The sequence below is a fragment of the Aquila chrysaetos genome, chromosome 9 (genome assembly GCF_900496995.4).
Source record: "Aquila chrysaetos chrysaetos chromosome 9, bAquChr1.4, whole genome shotgun sequence".
Taxonomy (NCBI): Eukaryota; Metazoa; Chordata; class Aves; order Accipitriformes; family Accipitridae; genus Aquila; species Aquila chrysaetos.
Genome location: NC_044012.1, coordinates 44,741,933 through 44,760,320, shown reverse-complemented (window position 1 = coordinate 44,760,320; position 18,388 = coordinate 44,741,933). Strand labels below are relative to the sequence as shown.

Sequence of the window (18,388 nt, the reverse complement as noted above, 5' to 3'; positions counted from 1 at the left end):
TCTTTTAAGACAGTTATGCTGAAAATAAATAGCCACCACCTACCTTTAGTAGAGCTGACAGATCTTCAGATGATTAACAGCTGCTACCATTTTAATTAGTTGAAAAACAATGTTTCTGAGAGTCCTAGACAGAAGAGTGGTTTACCTCTGTACACAAAAACTAATGGGTGCCTGCTAGCATTCGTGGTGTCGCTCTGTACATCTGGGGTCATTGTGCTTTTGGACAGAGGCCTCAGCATCATGAGTGGAATGTGTCACTGCTGGCTTTCAGCTCATAAAGGCCATGGAACAAATGAGGGACTTTGCGGTGTGACCTCTGTCACGGCTATGCCTTTGCCTTTGGCAGGAAACTCTACGGGAGGCAATCTCATGAGTTCTCCAAGCAACCTGCAGGTCTGGAGTTGAACCTGGAAGCATCTCTGCCCTTCTTAGAGCAGGACAGCGGAGAAGGCAGCTTTGCATATTGCACAGCACCACTGTGGCGATGAACTGTCATCTGCCTGTGATGCACAGTGTGACCCAGTCTTGATGCTCGGCCAGGAAAATGGCAGTGAGTTTGGGGTCCAGGTCCAGATGGAAACATTTACATGCAGGTGTCTACATATGGGTGGCTCTATGTGAGATGGGTGTCTGAGTCCCACCATGCTCAATGGGGTCTGGAGGGCAATTCAGAGCATGCTTACTGCTCTTACTGACTCCAGCTTTCCAGTGCCTGAATGTCCTTCTTCAGGTCCTTCCTACCAGCCCTGTGGTACTAATTGCTGACCTGACTCTCATCCCTGTCTAGCACTGGAGGTCACAATCTACAGCTGGGCTTGGGAGGGCATAACATCAAGCATATCCCAAAGCAGCCAAAAGAAAAGAAGCAGCAGGAGGAAGGAGAGACCTGGAGGCTTGGCCAAGAGAAGGTGGGAGAAGAGGCAGCAGATCAAGGAGTGCAAAGGTGTGCCAGGAGAGAAACACCATGCAGAGGAAATTTGTGGACTGTTAGAGCCTGGAAAGGCTGAAGAGAAAGATGAAGTGGCAGGAGAAAGAGCGAAAAACACTCCTCCTTCAGGAAAGACCCAGACACTTGTATACTGAGGGGATGCAGCCTCACAGAGAAGGCAAGCAAATGTTGGAAGATAGGGAGGAGAGGCTGAGAGATGGAGAGGGTGGGAACATCAGAGCGCATGTGGAGGCGGGAGGTGGAAATCTGCAGGAGGAGTTGGGATGAAGGAGGAGTTGTCCTGCAAAGGTGGGGTGGGAGCAGTGGGTGTTTATGAGAGCAAATGAGGTACAGAGAAGACCTCTGAGTATCTCTCCCTTTTGTTGTACTCTGTCAGATTCTCTTTATATTTGCCTTTGATGAGTTTTTTGTTTTTTTTTTTTTTTATGAATAAGAACAGGGCCTGAAGTTGTACTACTAAGGAAGAAAAAAAAAAAAAGTGTGTTAACAAGTCTCCAGCTTCAGGGTAGAGGCTCATGCCTAGTCAGCTGGGACAGGAAGAAATCAATCTGTCTTGATATAGATTTGCACAGTGCAGTGTATATTGGACTTTCGGTCTTCCTGTGTAATACCCAATGACTCACTTCTAGGAGCTAGATTTGCTGGACCGTTGGTTTCTCAGAAATCCCTGAGTTATGGTATTTATTATAATTTCTTACATGGTTTGTCTTCAGAGGCCAGGCTATATACAGGCATAAGCAGCAACATTCGCCTCCCAGCAGGCGAGTTGGTACATGGGCGCGTGCGATGCCTTGAAGGCAGTCTCTGAGCATCTCGGCAGGTGGCTGCGTGCCTGGATCATGGCCACTTTCCAGCATTGCCAGTTTGATAATTTACAGAAGCACAGATCTTCATTCCTGTGAGCAAGGAGTCTAATAAATAAATCAATAGAGATGTGTGAGGAATGAATTATCCAGTGGCTCCAGACAAGCTGTGGTTGATGGAGTGGAGGACCTCACCTGCTGGGGCTCGGCCAGCCCAGGGCTACCTCTATGGGAGTCCCTGGCAGTGGGATGTGCAAAGGAACTCTCCTGCATCAATCACTGAGCTCAAGCCCAGGAAGCCCTGGCATGTAGAAGAGAGAAACCATCAAAAGGACACTTTGACACATACTTAACATTTTATATGTTCTGTGTAAAATAGCAAAAAGGAGGATTTTAAATATTCATCTCCTGGGAGGGCAACCAGGTGGATAAAAGGCTCCCAATCTGCAGGGAGAGGGGGAGGAGATGGGGGCTGATGTATGTTGTGTTTGACTGGTGAAGGAGACAGCAGGCGATTCTCGAGAGCCCCCAGGCTGTGCTACAGGTCCTGAGGGTGAGGGGAGCTGGGGAAGAGCCCCCAAGCTCTCCTTCCCAAAGCCACGCACATTTGGTAATTGCAGCCAGCATTGCCTAAGAGGCAGCAATGCCACTTCCCAGGATTAAATCACAAGTCTTATTGTGGGTGATATTCTTGTCAAGGTGTCAGCACCTGGAGTCCGGCTATGAAGTGTAGTTCTCAGGTTTTATTTTGCAGAGGAACATTTTAAGCCTCTGGCCTTGGAGAGGTTTGAAATCACTATCACAGCACAACTCAAAGGTTTGGACTCTGGGGGATAAACCACTGGGTTTTTTGGTTTTATTTGTTTTATTTTTAGTATTCTGTTGCTAAGCCAGGCCCAAGACTAGGGGCAGGGGGAAGGACTGAATGTCTGAGTTTTAATTTTTGGTCCAGTGATGCAGATACCCAGAGGCTGGAGGGACTGCTTCATAGCTCCTCACCAAAACAGCAGAATTGATAGCAGGTGCATGCATGCCTGTTCATCTTCCACTCAACAACCTAAATATCTGTATCTGTTGTCCCTCCATATGCAGCAACATCAGGCACACAGGAGAGCAGGACAAAACCTGTTCAGAACCCCCAAATTCATCCTTTGATACCACTCTTCAATATCCCCGTTTGATACCACAGGTGAGCCCGTCCATTGCTGTGTTATATCAGCAGAGCTTGCTGTACTCCCTGCTCCAGACCAGACAGATGGTTTTACTGCTACTTCCCTCTCTCAAAGGGCTTGAAAAGCACCCTGGGCTGTGAGAGGGGTCAAGCTGTGAAGGTCCAGATTAGCTGCTTCTTTTCCCTGTTCTTCCACTAAACCAGACATTTAGCCCTGGGTGGGTCCACGGATAGTAAAGACCTCTCTTTTAGGCAGAGAGTGATATAGGATGGGCAGTGGCTCACAGAAGCACGTCCCCACTCCTGTCCATGGAGGCATGGTGTCAATGGGGTGACAGCTCTCCCAGCTCCTTTGCTGACCAGGGCCCCCCAAAACTCCCTTGCTGGCTCAATTGACAACCCTCTTTTTTCCACTCCCCTTTCCCTGTTCATGTAGGATGTGCAGCTCTATCTGCTGTGCCTGGTTCCATGACCTGTTGGCTGTCCCAGCACTGCTGCAGGACAGCAGACCCACTCTGCACAGGAAGACCTGGTAAATGCAGTCACGTAAACCAGGGGTGCCGACCTGCAGCTGGTATCAGGGGAGGAGCATTCACCCCTGAGGCACTGGTGGGTGAAGAGGGTGACCTCAGGGATGGGCTACAGGAGGACACCGTTGCAGAGGAAAGCATGTTTTGGGGTGCTCTCTCTGTACAACGAATGCTTTCAGGATTTAACTTAATCCACTTCCTCAAATTAAGCTTCCTCATTAAGCTACTGCAGACTAAAGTCAGTCTACTTTGTGAGTGCCCACTTAAAGTACAGTGTGCTTTGCCTAATCCCTTCCTTTCAAGACTGTTCTTAATTTTTCCTTTATTTTCTGGAGTATGTCTGCATGAGCCTGCTGTCAGGGAGGGTTTCATGCAAAGCATCCCCCTCCCCATGCCCAACCTGCAGATGGTATGGTGAAAAGACATTAGGTCTCTGCACAGAGGGGGAGCGGAGCAGGGGACTTTGCATCTCTCAGTGCTCTCCCACCTCTCCATGCCAAGTCATCTGCCAGGAACTTCTTGTGGAGGTAGGCTAGCCTTAGCCAGGAGAGAGATGAGCCTCCTGCTCCTTTCACAGGAAAAATTTCCTTCTGGGCAAAAAAGGCAGTGAAAATAGGGGGGGGGGGGGGATAGGAAGACAAAGGGAAAAAAAAAAGTTTTTTACTTGAAGGATTTTTTTCATGTGTTAAGTTTTGCCCTAAACATTGCGAAGCTACACTCCCCCTCCAAACAACAACCCCTTCCCCTCCCAAACAAAACAGAAAATGAATCCTCAGCAAGGGGAAACCTCCTAGGTGCAATCTGGTCTTCAGGGCTGGTGTGCTTCACAGTGCAATTTGTGTTTGCAATTCATCTACACCAGACTGTGTTCCCCCAGATGCACAATGAGAGGCCATATACATAACAAAGCAATTTTCCTCTGCAATATCTAACAGGGCATATGCACAAAGTGCACGTATGCCTCTCTGCACTTCTCTGCACCTTCTTATCCCTTCACAAAAGCTGTTGCTACAGTCTTCTGCAAAAAGGTGTGGGAAACCAGCACTCTTCTCCTGTTAGCGAGACCTCCGTGAAGTGCAAACCCAAAGGCCAATAAGGCTCCCTCTCTGGGCAGAGAGGAAATGTTCCTACAAGGTGATACTGAGAGCAGATCCAATGCTTTCTAGCTCAAAAAAGGCCCCTGAAGGGGCACCACGTGCAGCACGCATCTGCAGCAACCACCCTTGTCCAGGGAAAGCACTGGACTGATGACATGGCATGTACTGCAGCAGCAGGTAACTTGGCCCACACTCACAGTTGGCACAGCAAGTCACAGTCTCTCCAGCAAGGCTCACGTAAGGGGCTTGTCCAGGAAAGCAAGATGTGCCCAGGAGGCCAACTGGCACCAGCCAGTGAGGCAGTGAGGTTGGCAGCATTTGGAGGCTGAGCTTGTCCTAGAGGAAGGCGGCTGCGGAGGTACTGTATGGCTTCTGAAATGTGGCAGGGGTATGTGCTTGGAGAGCCAGGATAGGAGAAGGTGAGCAGAATGTCCCAGAGAAGGGTCCTCTGACCATCTCCTGGCTTCCTCTAGCTGCTCTCAGATCTTTTTACACCCACACCAGCCTTATCCATGTCCCATCATAGCTTCTACTGTTTCCCCTGGACCCTAGTGACAGCTCCTCTGGTCCCTGTCTTCTCTGGCTATCTTGGTTAGAGAGCTTCCCTCTCAGCTTGGAGGCATCCTCCTGCTGCTTTGGTGTAGCAGATCCCTGGCTGGTCCAGATGCAGTGGGAATGCTGTGAGGATGCCTGGCAGTGAGATGAGGAATGCTGGCAGGAGGATTTTGCAGTTGTGTTCTGTGCGCACACGAGAGCAGGAGCATGGACAATTTCCTAGGACTGATGGCTGAACAGTGGTGTCCCTCTGGTGAAGATTTTGAGGTGGAGCTGCTCACTGGAGGTGGAGGACAAGGCATTGAGAAGTGGGGTGGGGGCAGTAGCTGGGCAGGGTGGGTGTCAGGCACTGGGACAGCTAAAACAGCACCTCTGTTTAGTCAGTAGAATAATATCTTGTTTTCCAAAACATATCAATTCCCATTCTTTATTTTGTTTTCAGTGAAAAATGTGAAAACTGTAATACAAAATTTCCCATGGAGGTTTCCTGTTTTGACAAAAAATCAATTTTCTATTGAGCAGATATTTTAAACAAATATTTCTGCCTGCTGTATGAGGAATGAAGAGGATCAGTCACACTTAGGGGAGGGAGGAGCGTGTCATGGTAAGCAGTGACTCTCTGAGAAACTTGGGCTTGTGACAGAAAACATCTGCTTTGAGCTCCCTGGGCAGCACTGTGGCTAAGAGAGCTGGTGTGAGGTAGGATGTGTCACCTCTCTGAACAGGGCAGATGTGCTGGAGCACCTGTGTCTCCTCTGATGGCTGGGGAAACCGGAGCCACCTCAACAGATTTCAGTGTCTAGTGTCAGGATAGTGGAAGTTAAATAAGATGACTCCCTCCCCATGGTGCCAGCATGTGTAAGTGGTAATATGGTGTAGCAATAGGGCTGTGGCATTCCCAAGTTGAGCAATAGTGTTGGCTTGGTTGGCTTGTTCCTTACATGTTTTGCTTCTCTGGAAGAAGAGTGAAATGGTCAAATAGACCTCCTCGGAAAGAGGAAATTAACTCCTGTCCTGAGAGCAGCCGAGCCTGCCCAGGGAGAGAGATTCTGAACTGCAAGGCAGGAGGAAGAGCATAAAGACGCACAGCAGGGAGCCAGGCTGTGGAGATAAACAGCTGGGCCTCCAGAGAGACAGAAACAAAACTGCCTAGGGATAAAACTTCCAGGAACGAAACTTCCCAGGCCTGTGCAGAGTCTGCTGCAACTTAGAAAGCTGCTGAATTGACTGAAAGCAAGCCTGGAAGCAGGGACCCGCTTGCAAGGGCTCTGTAGGCGGGGGAGAGCTGTTAATGAGCCTTTTCATGTCTATTCTATCTGATCTAATTCTATTCTGTCACTTTGATTCTTCTTTCTGTGTAAAAGTTAATGCATGTTATAAATAATACCTGTCTCTTGAACTGACTGATCTTCTTTGGGGAGCTCATTTGGGGGAAAAAAGGCTGGGCAGAGACACCTCAAAGCTGTGTCTAAATTGGGGTCCCATCACAACTGCACACACTGCATCATGCACAAACCAGTGCTGGTTTTCAGGCTGTGAAGAAGAAAGGGTTGAGAACAGGTCTATAAAGGTATGGGAAACCTTCGTAGGATGGGAGGTTAAAGGCTATTTTGCCTACTTCATCTTTTAAGAGAGGAGCCTGGGGTGCAGTTTAGGCTGTTCTTTAAGGCCCTGTATGGGAGAATGTTTCTAAGACTGTAGAGCTCTTTCAGTCTTTTGGACAAAGGCAGGGTATCGGCAAGAAGCAACAGTCAATAAAATTGAAATGTAGAGGAGCTCACAGAGGGGGAGACACTGGTCGCAGGTGGAAAGCCACAAACGTCTTCAGACACCTTCCAACTAAAGCTGGTGCCTAAGTGAGTGGGTGCTCCTTTACTTGTGCCCTTCTTCACCGAACTGAATTCTGCAATAGCTTGTGAAAGCTGGTACCCATGAACCCAGCACTCGTAGGCAAACAGCTCTGCTTAGAGTAAAGATAGAGTGATCAAGGCTGTGTGACTGGGAGGTGCCGTTCTGCCTGAATCATCTCCGTTACTGAATATTGTCTCCTTTTTGTACATCTGGTCTTGATCCCCAGCTGAGTCCTGCACTGGACTCTGCCTAATTTCAACACTGTGGCAATCAGCCACTGGCTCAACCAAGACTTAAGGCTCAACCCCAGCCAAGCATACAGCACAGGTTTAGCCTGGGTGATCACAATGCTCCTTCTGGCCCCAGAAGCCGTGAATGAGTGACCAGGCCTCCACTTTGGTGCCCACTGGTTCCCTTGGTCTTTATCTCTAAGGTGGTGACCCCAAGCTACAGCGGTGGATGGCTGTGGCAGCTCACGCTCACAGGAACCTGCTGTAGCTGGGGCAGAAGTGTCTAAGTGTGGTCTCTCTTCAGGCATGTTGCCAGCAGGTCAATGGAGCTTCCTTCTTCCAAGGACTCTCATTGAGCAAACTCTGAGAAGAAGCCTGAGGATGAGGACAGGAGCTCCTGGGAGAAAAAAAATGAGAGGAAATCTTGCTCTTTGCATTTACTACATGGCTGTTCATCTTATTTCTGCAGAGGGAAGCTCTCCTGCTTCTGTCTACATGTTGTGTCTTTCTCTGCTTCTGATGGTTAACCGGCACAGTTATCTTCTCTGTCCTCTGGTATTCTCATCTGCCATACAAAAGTTTTGCTGATCAACCAGATGCTGCAAAGTCAGGTCAGGGAAGGAGAGCGCTGCTCTGCGTATTTGGCTTGATACAAACGTGCTGATGTTGAAACACATGGGAATTGGTGTGCACATGGATGTGCAGATGGTGTGCATATGGATGGAGCTGTGTATGCATCAGCCCATGGGGATGGGGTTAGTGGTAACTTAAACCATTAATCAGTTCCTGGAGGAATAGTTGGTTCTCTATAGCTGTCCCCTTCCCTTTGACTAAAGCTGGCTGCTGGGAACTGGAGCCACCTGGACAAGCTGTGGGTGGGCAGGAGCCCTGAGGGAGATGCCTTGCACAGAGGTTGCAACCTAAAACGTGTGGTCTGTGCAGGGAGAGCAACACATTGCTGTGCTGCAAATGGCTTGGCAGAGGGTTGTATCTCAAAACAGGACCCTGGTCCCACATGATGACAGGTCCAGGACCATCTGGAGATCAGCCTTGGGGTGGGTCCTAGATGGCCAACCCCGGAGAAATCCATCCCAGTGAAGGAACATTTTTCTTTTCAACCTGGTGCTGAAAACTAGTGAGGACTTGATGCCTGGGCACACCAGGAGGGCCAGGTTTTGGGGCTTAACTTGACAAGAAACACATTAACTCTTTGCTGTTTAATAATTTGCTAAATTAGCCTGTGTGTTTTAAGGGCATACACCTGGTAATAGGCTCTTGAGGGAAGAGCAGACCTACATAGGGTTAGCAGTTCATTTAGACAGGGTTTTACCTAGTGCTTGTTCAAGGTCTCAGTCAGCTGATGGAAAAATAGAAGAACTACAGCTGGGGATGTTCTTACCGAAAGGCTAAAAATTCACTGAGAAAAACAGCAGCTACACCCCAAAGGTGTCACCTGAGCTTCTCAAATCTGAGCTAAATGTGGAGGTGTGAGGTGGAGCCTTTGCAGTAAGGTGGTCACTTGGTGAAGTTGGGTGGAGCAGAGCAGAGGAGCCAGGCAGGGGAGCAAATCTGCCTGAGGCCTCTTGGCAAGCAGCAGTGGAGTGCATGAGCTTTTGGCAGGTTTTGAGTGAATGACTGGATGGAGGTGATGTCTTGGCAGCTCTTCCCATGTTAGTGCATCTCCTGTGCTGGTGAGCTGCCTCTAGGTTAGGTCCTGGGTTAGACCAGTGCTTTAAACATCTTGACTTGGGAATCCTGACAAGCTTAGCTTTGCCCTTCCAACACTGTTGCTTTCTTGGAGGGGATGCGTTGAGCCACTAGGACCTCTAAGTCTTGGAAAAAAACATTTAATGCCCTCACTGCTCTGGATCTGCTCTGAGCAGGTGAAGGAGCTCTGCTGGTCTCTGCCGCCTTCTTGCTGTGGTACTGCAAATGGTCCCCGTGTACTCGGTCAGCTGTGTTGCTTCTCTGTCCCTCCCTGTAGTTGGCTGTAATTATTAAGGGTTCACTTGCTGATAACCTGGCAGCATTGTACAAGTACTCTCTCTCATCTCTCTGCTGGCTTGGCACTCCTGAGCTTTGGCTTAGGACTTGTGCTCTTTTTCTGCAGTCTGATCAGGCTGTGAAACTTTAATTTGCTGCCCTGCAGTTCTTGCAGCCTCTCGACTTCCCTGCTTGGCTGCCTTCCCCTCCTGTTGACTGTCTGCTCTTTTGGATGATTTTTTTCCCAAAGTGTCCTTGCCTTTATGTACTGGGGCAATTTGCATTTTATTATTTTCTGTGCATACTTCAGAGGTTTTGCATGCATTTCTCTTTCCTCTCTGGGGCTCCTCACTTCCTTCTATTTAGCATTATCTGCAGGGCTCTATCTTGTGCAACCCTGTTTCAGCTTATTTCCAAACAGTTTGCTGTCTCTGCCTGTGCAAAGCTTCTTCCCATGTCTGAAGTTTGGCCCACCTGGAGGCTCTCTCAGCAGGTAACCTGATTTACTACCTCAGACCATTTCACTATTTAAATCACCCCCCCACACACCAGCTGCTTCTGTCCTTAGCTCTAAACTGTACTCCTTCTCCCATGCCTGCCTCAAGTGGTTTGTGGTTTGTGGTTGGTTTTTTGGTTTGGTTTTTTTTTTCCATGTGGGTGGAAGAGGAATCGCTGTTCCCACTGGATCGCCATTCTGACTATAAAAGGATCCCATACAGCTAGAGGAATGCCTGAACATTTCTAGCTTTTGGAGGTGAAACCTTTGACAGCATCTCCTTTCCATGGAGCAAAAGGCTCTGGTCTGCTGCATCCTGGGCATGTGGAAAGCATGTCTTCCTCAGCTCCTGCCTGTCAAAATTCCTGTTTCGTTCCCTGACCCTTCACTGAAGGGCAGTTCCCAGCTTCCCAGCTGGCTCTTCAGATTGACAAGAGAAAGAAGAGCATAAACTGTCAGGATGCCAGAATTGCCTGCTGAGACCAGCAAATGTTTGGCACCCCTCTGAAGCTCCTGATATCCTGTGCTCCTTTGCTGTAATGGTAGATTTCTAATTCAGAAATCAGCTTTTAAAGCAAAGCTTCCATCATTGAATTTACCTTGCTTGGAGAGGCGCTGTAGAGTGCTCCAGGAGCATGTGAACTCGATTCCTTTTGGACAGCATTAAACTGTCAGAAGTGTTTTGGGAGCAGCTCTTAAGCACTCCGGCTGGTGGTGGAGATTTGGCCCAAAGGACTGGGCTAAAGCTGTGTCGAAGTTAACCCAACATGTGGACGCTGGGTCTCCATCACCATTAGCTTTGCTTATTGCAGGTGAGGGAACAGAGCTTGGACTCTTCCAAACCCTCTCCAGAGCTGAGATCTGTAATAATAGTAATGGATTTAATAATAAGGGATAAGTATACTGGTGACTTCCCAGTATCCCACTGAGATCAAAGTGGCCCAGGTCCAGACTAGTCCGTATTCTGTACTTCAGACAGAAAAGTCACATTTTTCTGGCTGTATACTCTTCCTATTGGAAAAATAACTTTTCTCAGCACCATCCGTTTTTTTTACCCCCTAATATACTGCTTTTTATTAGATGAGCTACTTTTTCAGCAGTAGTTTTTAAATCCAAAATTTTGGTATAGATTCAAGTGTGTATTTTTGATCCTTTTATGTTCTTTTTTTGATTCCAGTTTGGTTTTTTTTTTTAAACTGAACTATTAGGTTTTTAAACTTGGGTTTTTTTTTTTCTCCCTTTCCAGCCAGTTTCCTAATGACATGATATTTATTTGATCAGCCTTTTCCCAGACTGTTCATCTACTTATTCCTCTGCATGTCTGCTTATCATTCCCTCCCACTTCAACAGCCCCCCCCCCCCCCACCTTTTTAACTGTTTTACTGATTTCAAATGAATTTGGCAAATAGGATAGGATCTGAAGTTAAGTTCTTGCTTAAAAGGCTGCACTGTGTACTTGATTATTACTCCTCTTTGTCCTTTACCATCTACCATAATTAGGTTGGGTTGCTGCATGTGTGTGGGTTTGGGGAGGGTTATGAGAAACATGAGGGGGGACATGAGGAAGATCCAATGATATGCAGCTAAAGAGGGATTAGAAGCTATCTATAAAAAATAGATTTTAGTTCTGATCTTTACTGAACAGTTTACTTTTTACTTACTGCCCTTTTATTTGTGCTGAAAAGTGAAGTGGGGGGCTCTCTGTGAAACATTGTTAAACTTTTTTCTCCTGCATGAAAGGACATGAAAATCAGTCTTGAGCAAAATGATGTGGAGAAAAGTTTATTCATACATTTTTAATCGGTCACTGAAAGCCATTTGATTTGATTACTTTGGCTTCTTTAAATTTGTTCACACTGCTAATCCAAATATGTGCTATTTTTAAAATTGATACAATGCAGAATATAAAAAAACACAGATTCAACACTTGTCCTAAATTCAATCCAACTTTTATACCAATCTATACAGTAGTATTAAAATTACAGATATTAGCAATCCATTGATTCATTCACATCATAAACAGCATTTGCATTACACATTTTCTCCTTATGCCTTCCATTTTCCATGCAAATAATTAACTAACCCTTATAACAAAATATTATTATTGCATAACATATAATCCGTTTTTCAGTAAGGAGATAAAAGGCTTCTGAGCCAAAATTGCTAATTTTTTAAATGGCAAAAGAAATGAAATCACAGCCAAAATTTCAAGCTGGCTTGATTTCCACAGCAGAAATGTTTTTATCTCTTGGTCTTAGAAACCTCTCATTCAAAGAAGACCAAAAAAAAAAAAAAAAAAAAAAAGCTGTAGGAACTTCTTTTAACCTAACACTATTCCCAATTGCCATATACTTCTCAGATCCAGGATGATTTTAAATAAAGATCCACCCACAGACACATACTGATTGATTTAAATTCAATCCTATCCAGTTGTTTGTAAATATTTTTGCTTCAGTCATGCTCAGAGGGTTTTTTCCCCAACTCAAAATTTTGGCCAGCCCAGTTTTTAAAAACATGCGTTTAAAAATTAAAACTCCTGCTCCAGACACCTGCTCAGGAGTTGATGTGTGTTCTGTGTTTGTAAGGTGAGAGCATGAGCTCTTCAGTGCAGGGGCATTAAAGCTCAGGTGAGAAGAGAGTGTTCATCCCCTCCTAGTGAAGGCAGGTGAGACAAAATTAAGGAGGTGAAACATTTTCCTCTGTGACTATTATACATGAAAAAGCATCTAGGCATAGACTTTAGTCCTTGGCCCTCTCTAGGTCGGTGCAACGAATTGTCTCATGCGCCCACCAGACCCTGCACACGTCCAACCCTGTGCTGCTCAGACTCTGTCTCTCTGCCCTCCACCCCATGTGGTGGGCATGCACGGGCTGATGGAAAAGGGTCTGGTGGAAGGGGGAGCTTGGATCCACCCTGGAGCTGGGTCCCCTCCTTCCTTCACGCCACGCTCTCCAGCTGGCTCCTGGTCCCAGTATTGGCAGAGCAAAGCCAGACGTGCCTGGCAAGCTGCAGTAGTTGGCACCTCTGCCTAGACCTTGAGCTGCTTCTGGAGGCAACGGCTCTCTTTTCTTGCAGAGGAGCACAGTGTCTGGATGTGGGCACTGCTGCAGCAGTGACATGCCTCTCTGATGGGTCTGGGGGCATCCTGAATGGAAAACAGGTCACATTAAATGGGCATATGAAGCACATCCATGATGTGCTTCTGTGAGATGGTGTTTCCAGTTCTTTTGCACAACTCCTGTATCTCTTACAGGACCCTCAGCTCCTGCTTGTTTCTCCTGGGCTCATCCTGAAACACCTTTACCACCCCAAATCACTTCCCTACTTCTTTTTGACCTGCTGGGATGAACTGTGGCCAGTCTGGATCTGTGTTGACCAGCCTGTCGGCCGCTCTGAGCAGATCAGGGTTGCGCTGTCCCTGCCTTCCCACAGAGAAGACACAAACAGCATCAATTTCTCTTCCTCAGCTGCAGGTTTTCATGACACCTCCTGCCTCTGAGACCTCTCCCCTCTTCCCAACGTGACTGGAGTTCACTTATACAAAGGGGCTGGCAGACGGTTGGGCAGACTAGACAGTGTGATCCCGTGAGTCTTTGTTCTTCATGAAACCAGGCTAAAAATGAGTTTTTCTCAGTGCAAGTTCACATTCTTTCTAAGAGCTCTTTGATGATCAAACGTTTTCTTATTTTATGATGTTTTATACTCCCTTCCCAAAATAACAAATTTCCTAATGGAATCAGTTAGGCTATTATTTCTAACGGCCTCTGCCATGATCCAACAGTGTTTCTTCTGTGTCTGGCTTCTCAAATTTGACCGGACTTTTTCTTGCACAAGGCAGGAGGAGCTCAGTATCCCTAGTGTCCGAATCTACCACAGATTCAGGAAGTCCAAAGGAATCACAGAATGTTTCAGGTTGAAGGTGCATCTGGAGGTCATCTAGTCCAAACCCCTGCTCAAGTAGGGTCACTCAAGCAGGTTGCCCAGGTCTATGTCCAGTCAGGTTTTTAATATCTACAAGCTGGGAGACTCCACAACCTCTCTGGGCAACCTGTGCTTGACCTCCTTCATAGTAAAAAGGTGTTTCCTTGTGTTCAGTTAGAATTTCACATGTTTCAGTTTGTGCCCATTGCCTCTTGTGCTGTTGCGGGGCAGCACTGAGGAAAGGCTGGCTCCCTCTTCTCTACACCCTCCTGTCAGGTATTTATACTTATTGATAAGATCCCTCCTAGCCTTCTCTTTTGCAGGCTGAACAGTCCTGGCTCTTGGAGCCTCTCCTTGTATGTAAGGTGTTGCAGTCCCTTAATCATCTTAATGGCCCTTTGCTGGACTTGTTCCATTAAGTCCATATTTTTGTTTTTCTGGGGAGTCCAGAACCAGACCCAGCACTCCAGATGTGGCCTTCCCAGTACTAAGCAGAGGGAAAGGATCACCTCCCCTGATCTGCTGGCAGTGCTCTGCCTAATGCAGCTCAAGAGACAGACTGTTGGCCTTCTACATTGCAAGGGTGCATTGCCAGCTCATGGTCAACTTGAGGTCCACCAGAACCCCACGGTCCTTCTTTGCAGACCTGTTTTCCAGCTGGTCGGACCCCAGTGTGTACTGCTGCCTGGGATTATTCCTCCCCAGGTACAGGATTTTGCATTTCCTCTTGAGATTCCTTCATCTGATTCCTTTCTGCTCAATTCTCCAGCCTGTTGAGGTGCCTCTGAATGGACCACAACCATCTCCACAACCATCTGGTGTGTCAGCCACTCCTCCCAGTTTGTATCATCTGCAGACTGGCTGAGGGTGTACTCTGTCCCAGGTCATTAATGAAGATACTACAAAGTATTGGCCCCAGTATTGACCACTGGGGTACACCTTTAGTGATTTGCCTCCAACTGGACTTCATGCTGCTGATGGCAACCCTCTGGGCCCCTCCTCTCAAGCTGATGAGGCGCTGGTACAAATTTCTTGATGGTTCCGAATCGTTCAAGAGCTGTTATTTCATCCACTTTCCAATCACGTTTCAAACTAAGGAATTCCAGTCCATTAGTCTATTTTACCTCTTTTATTTAAAAAGATGGAATACAAAGAAAACTGCACAGTGATTTTCCTCATCATTATTTGCTTTCAGAAACCACCACCAGTGTAAGACAATGAAACCCATAATACAAGTTGCACTACTGCTCCTTTGGACATGCATCACTGATGGAGAGCACCACTGGGCTCTGCCATTCAGCAGCTCCTGCCAAGAGCTATCAAAGTTGGCAGCTGTTTTACACCCTGGGCATTTCCTACTTTGTGCCTGGATGACTGCTGCAAAACAAAATCCCTTAGAAGAATTTATGGGAATTTTACTGAGTGCAGGATGTAGGCTGGCATTAAAACCTTCCAGAAGAACGAGGTTAGCTAACAACTACCTCTTCGTGAGCAAGTCAATGAAAGATTCGCTTTCTGTCCAGAGAGACTAATTATAAAATGAAAGCCAAGGGGGCAAACAAACATTCATGGTGGATAAAAAGGAATTGTTTGGGAAATATAGCCCACAATGTCTCAACACATGGGTTTCCTAATGTTGGCTTGATAGCTCTGACGTTTAATTTGTTGGAGACCAAGCAGGACATCTCTCTTGTGGGTCTGACCTTCTTCTTGCTCTCTTTTTAAGAGGTTTCAAATATTGGAAGTTAATGGTTCTTGGAAGAACATGATATCTAATCAAAATCCAGAGATTTGTAGCCATTTAATTCTGTGGGACATGGAAGTATATAAGTAGTTATTCAGCCCTGTCTTCTCATGTGCCCTTTTCTTCTGTTGAAAGACTTCATTGTAAAAAGCTCTGCTTGAGTTTCTCAGGGTCCTGCTTCCTCCAGGCTTACAGTATTTCACCTTTTGGATGGGCTAGTACATCTTGCATCAAGCAATAAACCTTAAATTTGGGCCATTTGATTTCATTAGATAATAGGTGGAACCCGACAATATTTAACTGGATAGCCTTGTTGTTTATTTTAGTGTAATGAGGAGATATTTTTCCTCACTGAGTGTTCCTAGGTTGTTTCCCTTTAAACTTTAACTTACAGATTTGTCTCCAGTGTGGGTTACATGAAACCAGGAGGGTGAACCTGCAAAGCCTTGGGAGTGCTCCTCCAAGAGGCACGGGTGCATTCACGCATGAGGCGGCATCCTTCAAAAGGCTAAGGTGCGGCAAAGAAGTGATATTTTTTTACAACAAGTCCTGCCAATTTCATGTAATAAGGCCTTAGTGAGAGTAGGAGCTGCCACTGTGCCCTTTGCCATGTGCTGGCACCCTCCTGGGACTCCCCCAGGAGTGTTGTCTCCATATTGAGAGGGATAGTTCAACCCTGGGCAGGAGGACTTGGGTTGCTTTCCCATGATGGGAAAGGAGGGAGATCACCCACAGCTGTCCTGTGCTAACGAAGCGGTTAACTGTTCTCACCTTGTGCCATGACTTCCTTATCCTCAGATTACAACTTAAGTGACAAAAATGTTGTTTCTTTCTGTGTCTGATGCTTTATTAAACCCTAAGGGCCACATCCTGCTCTCACCTGCGTATGTGAGATGAGATGGAAGTCACACGGATGTGGCTGGGTTTATGCGGTGTGTCTGAGCACAGGAGCAGAACCTACTTACTTTTAAGCTTAACCATGCAGGTTTTTTGTTTTTTTGTTTTGCTCATAGGTGCACAGCCATCTGCCCCTCTACTACAGTGCTGTCTGCCATCTGTCCTAGGAAAATAAAATAACTGTAAACTCCAAATGCTCACAGGCTGCAGAGTTAACAGCTGAGATGTTACTGAGCATGCTGAACAGGAGGCAGCAGATTATTAATTTGCTCTAGGAGTCTTCACTGAGTGGCTAGTCTAAGCTGAGTTATTTGGGCACATTCGGCCAAGGGAAAGTTTAAATAATGGAACAAGCAGAGATGCTACTTAGGGCTGTGCTTCATATGGCACAATAACTGACTACCTGCCTGAAGAGATCTCTGTTGCCTGTAGGGATGTGGTATGGGGGCTTCAATGAAAGGGAGCTCCTCCTCTGGGTGCTGATGGTATCTAAGAGGTGGTGCTCAGACAGCCAAGATGGTTTGAGGGTAGCTGGTTGCTAACAAGGCAGCACCCTACAGCGCTGGCCTGGCCAGCATCCTGCTAGGATATGTGGTAAGGGTAACCATGGCCATCTACCATCTGCAAAGCAGCTCTCTCTGGAGGGATGAAGCCCTGGGCAAGGACCTGCCCTTCCTCCTGGGGTCCTCACTCACCCCAGGACATACCACAGACATCTCAACCCAGCAGAGGCAAGGCCACTGCTGCCTGGAGTGCAGGCTCCGCAAAGCTCTGCTCTGTGCAGGGAGAGCAGCCCCCAAGGAGCTTTCCTGTGTGGGGACTTCTCATCTAAATGTCTCAAAATGCTGAACCAGGACATGTTAACTAATCCTGGCATTTTTATCAGAGGTAAAACAAGATAAACTCTTTCATTTCTCAGACATCCACTCCCTGCAAGTCACCTGCCAACACACAGGCAGGGAGTCTTGTATGATCATTCACATGGTACTATGCTTTTTTCCAGTCTTTCTTCCTTTCCGGTTTGTGGGTAAGGAGGCAGCCAGTAGTAGAATTGCCCTGTCCTCTTCACCCGTGCCACTTCAAGGTGGCAGGGGGTCTGCGTGCACCACAGCATTTTCAGAGAAATGAGAAACTATCCCTAAAAGCCCTTGATTGCCTGCTGGGAATGCAGCAGAAGGCAGGTTTTGAATACAGATGATAGCTTTCTGGGCCTAAAATGCTCAGGGCAAAACTCCTACTTGACAATTTTACTCCACCAAGGGCTCTTTTTCACCTCGTTTCACTCCCAAGGCTTTTAATAGCTCCGGCCTTGATCTCTTCACCAGCACATGAATGACAGCTGCAGAAGAACTATAACATTTTAATCGACATTTGTGTTTAGAAGCTCAACTATAATTAGAGGCAAGTGAATCATCTGCAAGAAATAATTAATTCGGGCCGTGCTGCCTTTCTTCCTCTTCGTGAATTTTCTATGAACAGGTTGCTACACTTGCAAGCCCATTCTTCATTCAGACCTAGTCACGCGTTTTTTTCGGGCAGATTTCTCTCGGTCTGCTGCCGCTGTGCCAGCAGTCAGTGGCAGGGTTGGGATTTCCCACCGTGCTGGTCAGTGATGCGAGCCCCATGCTGCTGTTCCCAGCCCTTGACCGCACGGTGTGGGGAAGCCACCGTGATGGTATGGATGTGAATTTTATATCTGAGTACAGGAGCACATGGTTTAAAATGGGTGTGCTGAGCCAGAGAGCTGTCGTCGGCTGGCTGCTGTGGTAGCAGGAGGGGTGGACCATCCTCTCTGGGCTGTTTGGCTTCGGACCTGCTTAGACTACACCGGACCCCTCCGAAATCAAGGACCTGGTGACTGTACCACCTGCTTCGTTCCTGCAGACAGGAGAAATGTGGAGTCTCACAGCGCTGCTCGCAAGCATCTCTACAACTGTTGCTTCCTGCCCCGTGGCACGGGGTCTCCCCGTGGACCTTCAGTTGCAATTTATGGTGCTGGTGTGGTGCCTGTTGCTGAAATGCCCGTGATGGACCAACCATCTTCCTGAAACCCCTGGAGCACAGCGTGGTACAAGCACCATCTCTTGGAGTGGCTCCAGCGTGAACCCACGTCTCAGCCCGCAGGAGTGCTGCAGCCCAGGCTGCCGCTTGTGTCCCACA

At 47.2% G+C, this 18,388-nt stretch overlaps 1 long non-coding RNA gene across 1 annotated transcript; it reads left to right on the top strand.

Moving 5' to 3' along the window:
* Positions 1-981: 981 nt before the first annotated feature.
* Positions 982-17,945, top strand: LOC121233512. Its single transcript, XR_005933126.1, has 3 exons — positions 982-1,020; positions 17,741-17,745; positions 17,935-17,945. It is a non-coding gene; the product is annotated as an uncharacterized LOC121233512 (long non-coding RNA).
* The last annotated feature ends 443 nt before the right edge of the window (positions 17,946-18,388 follow it).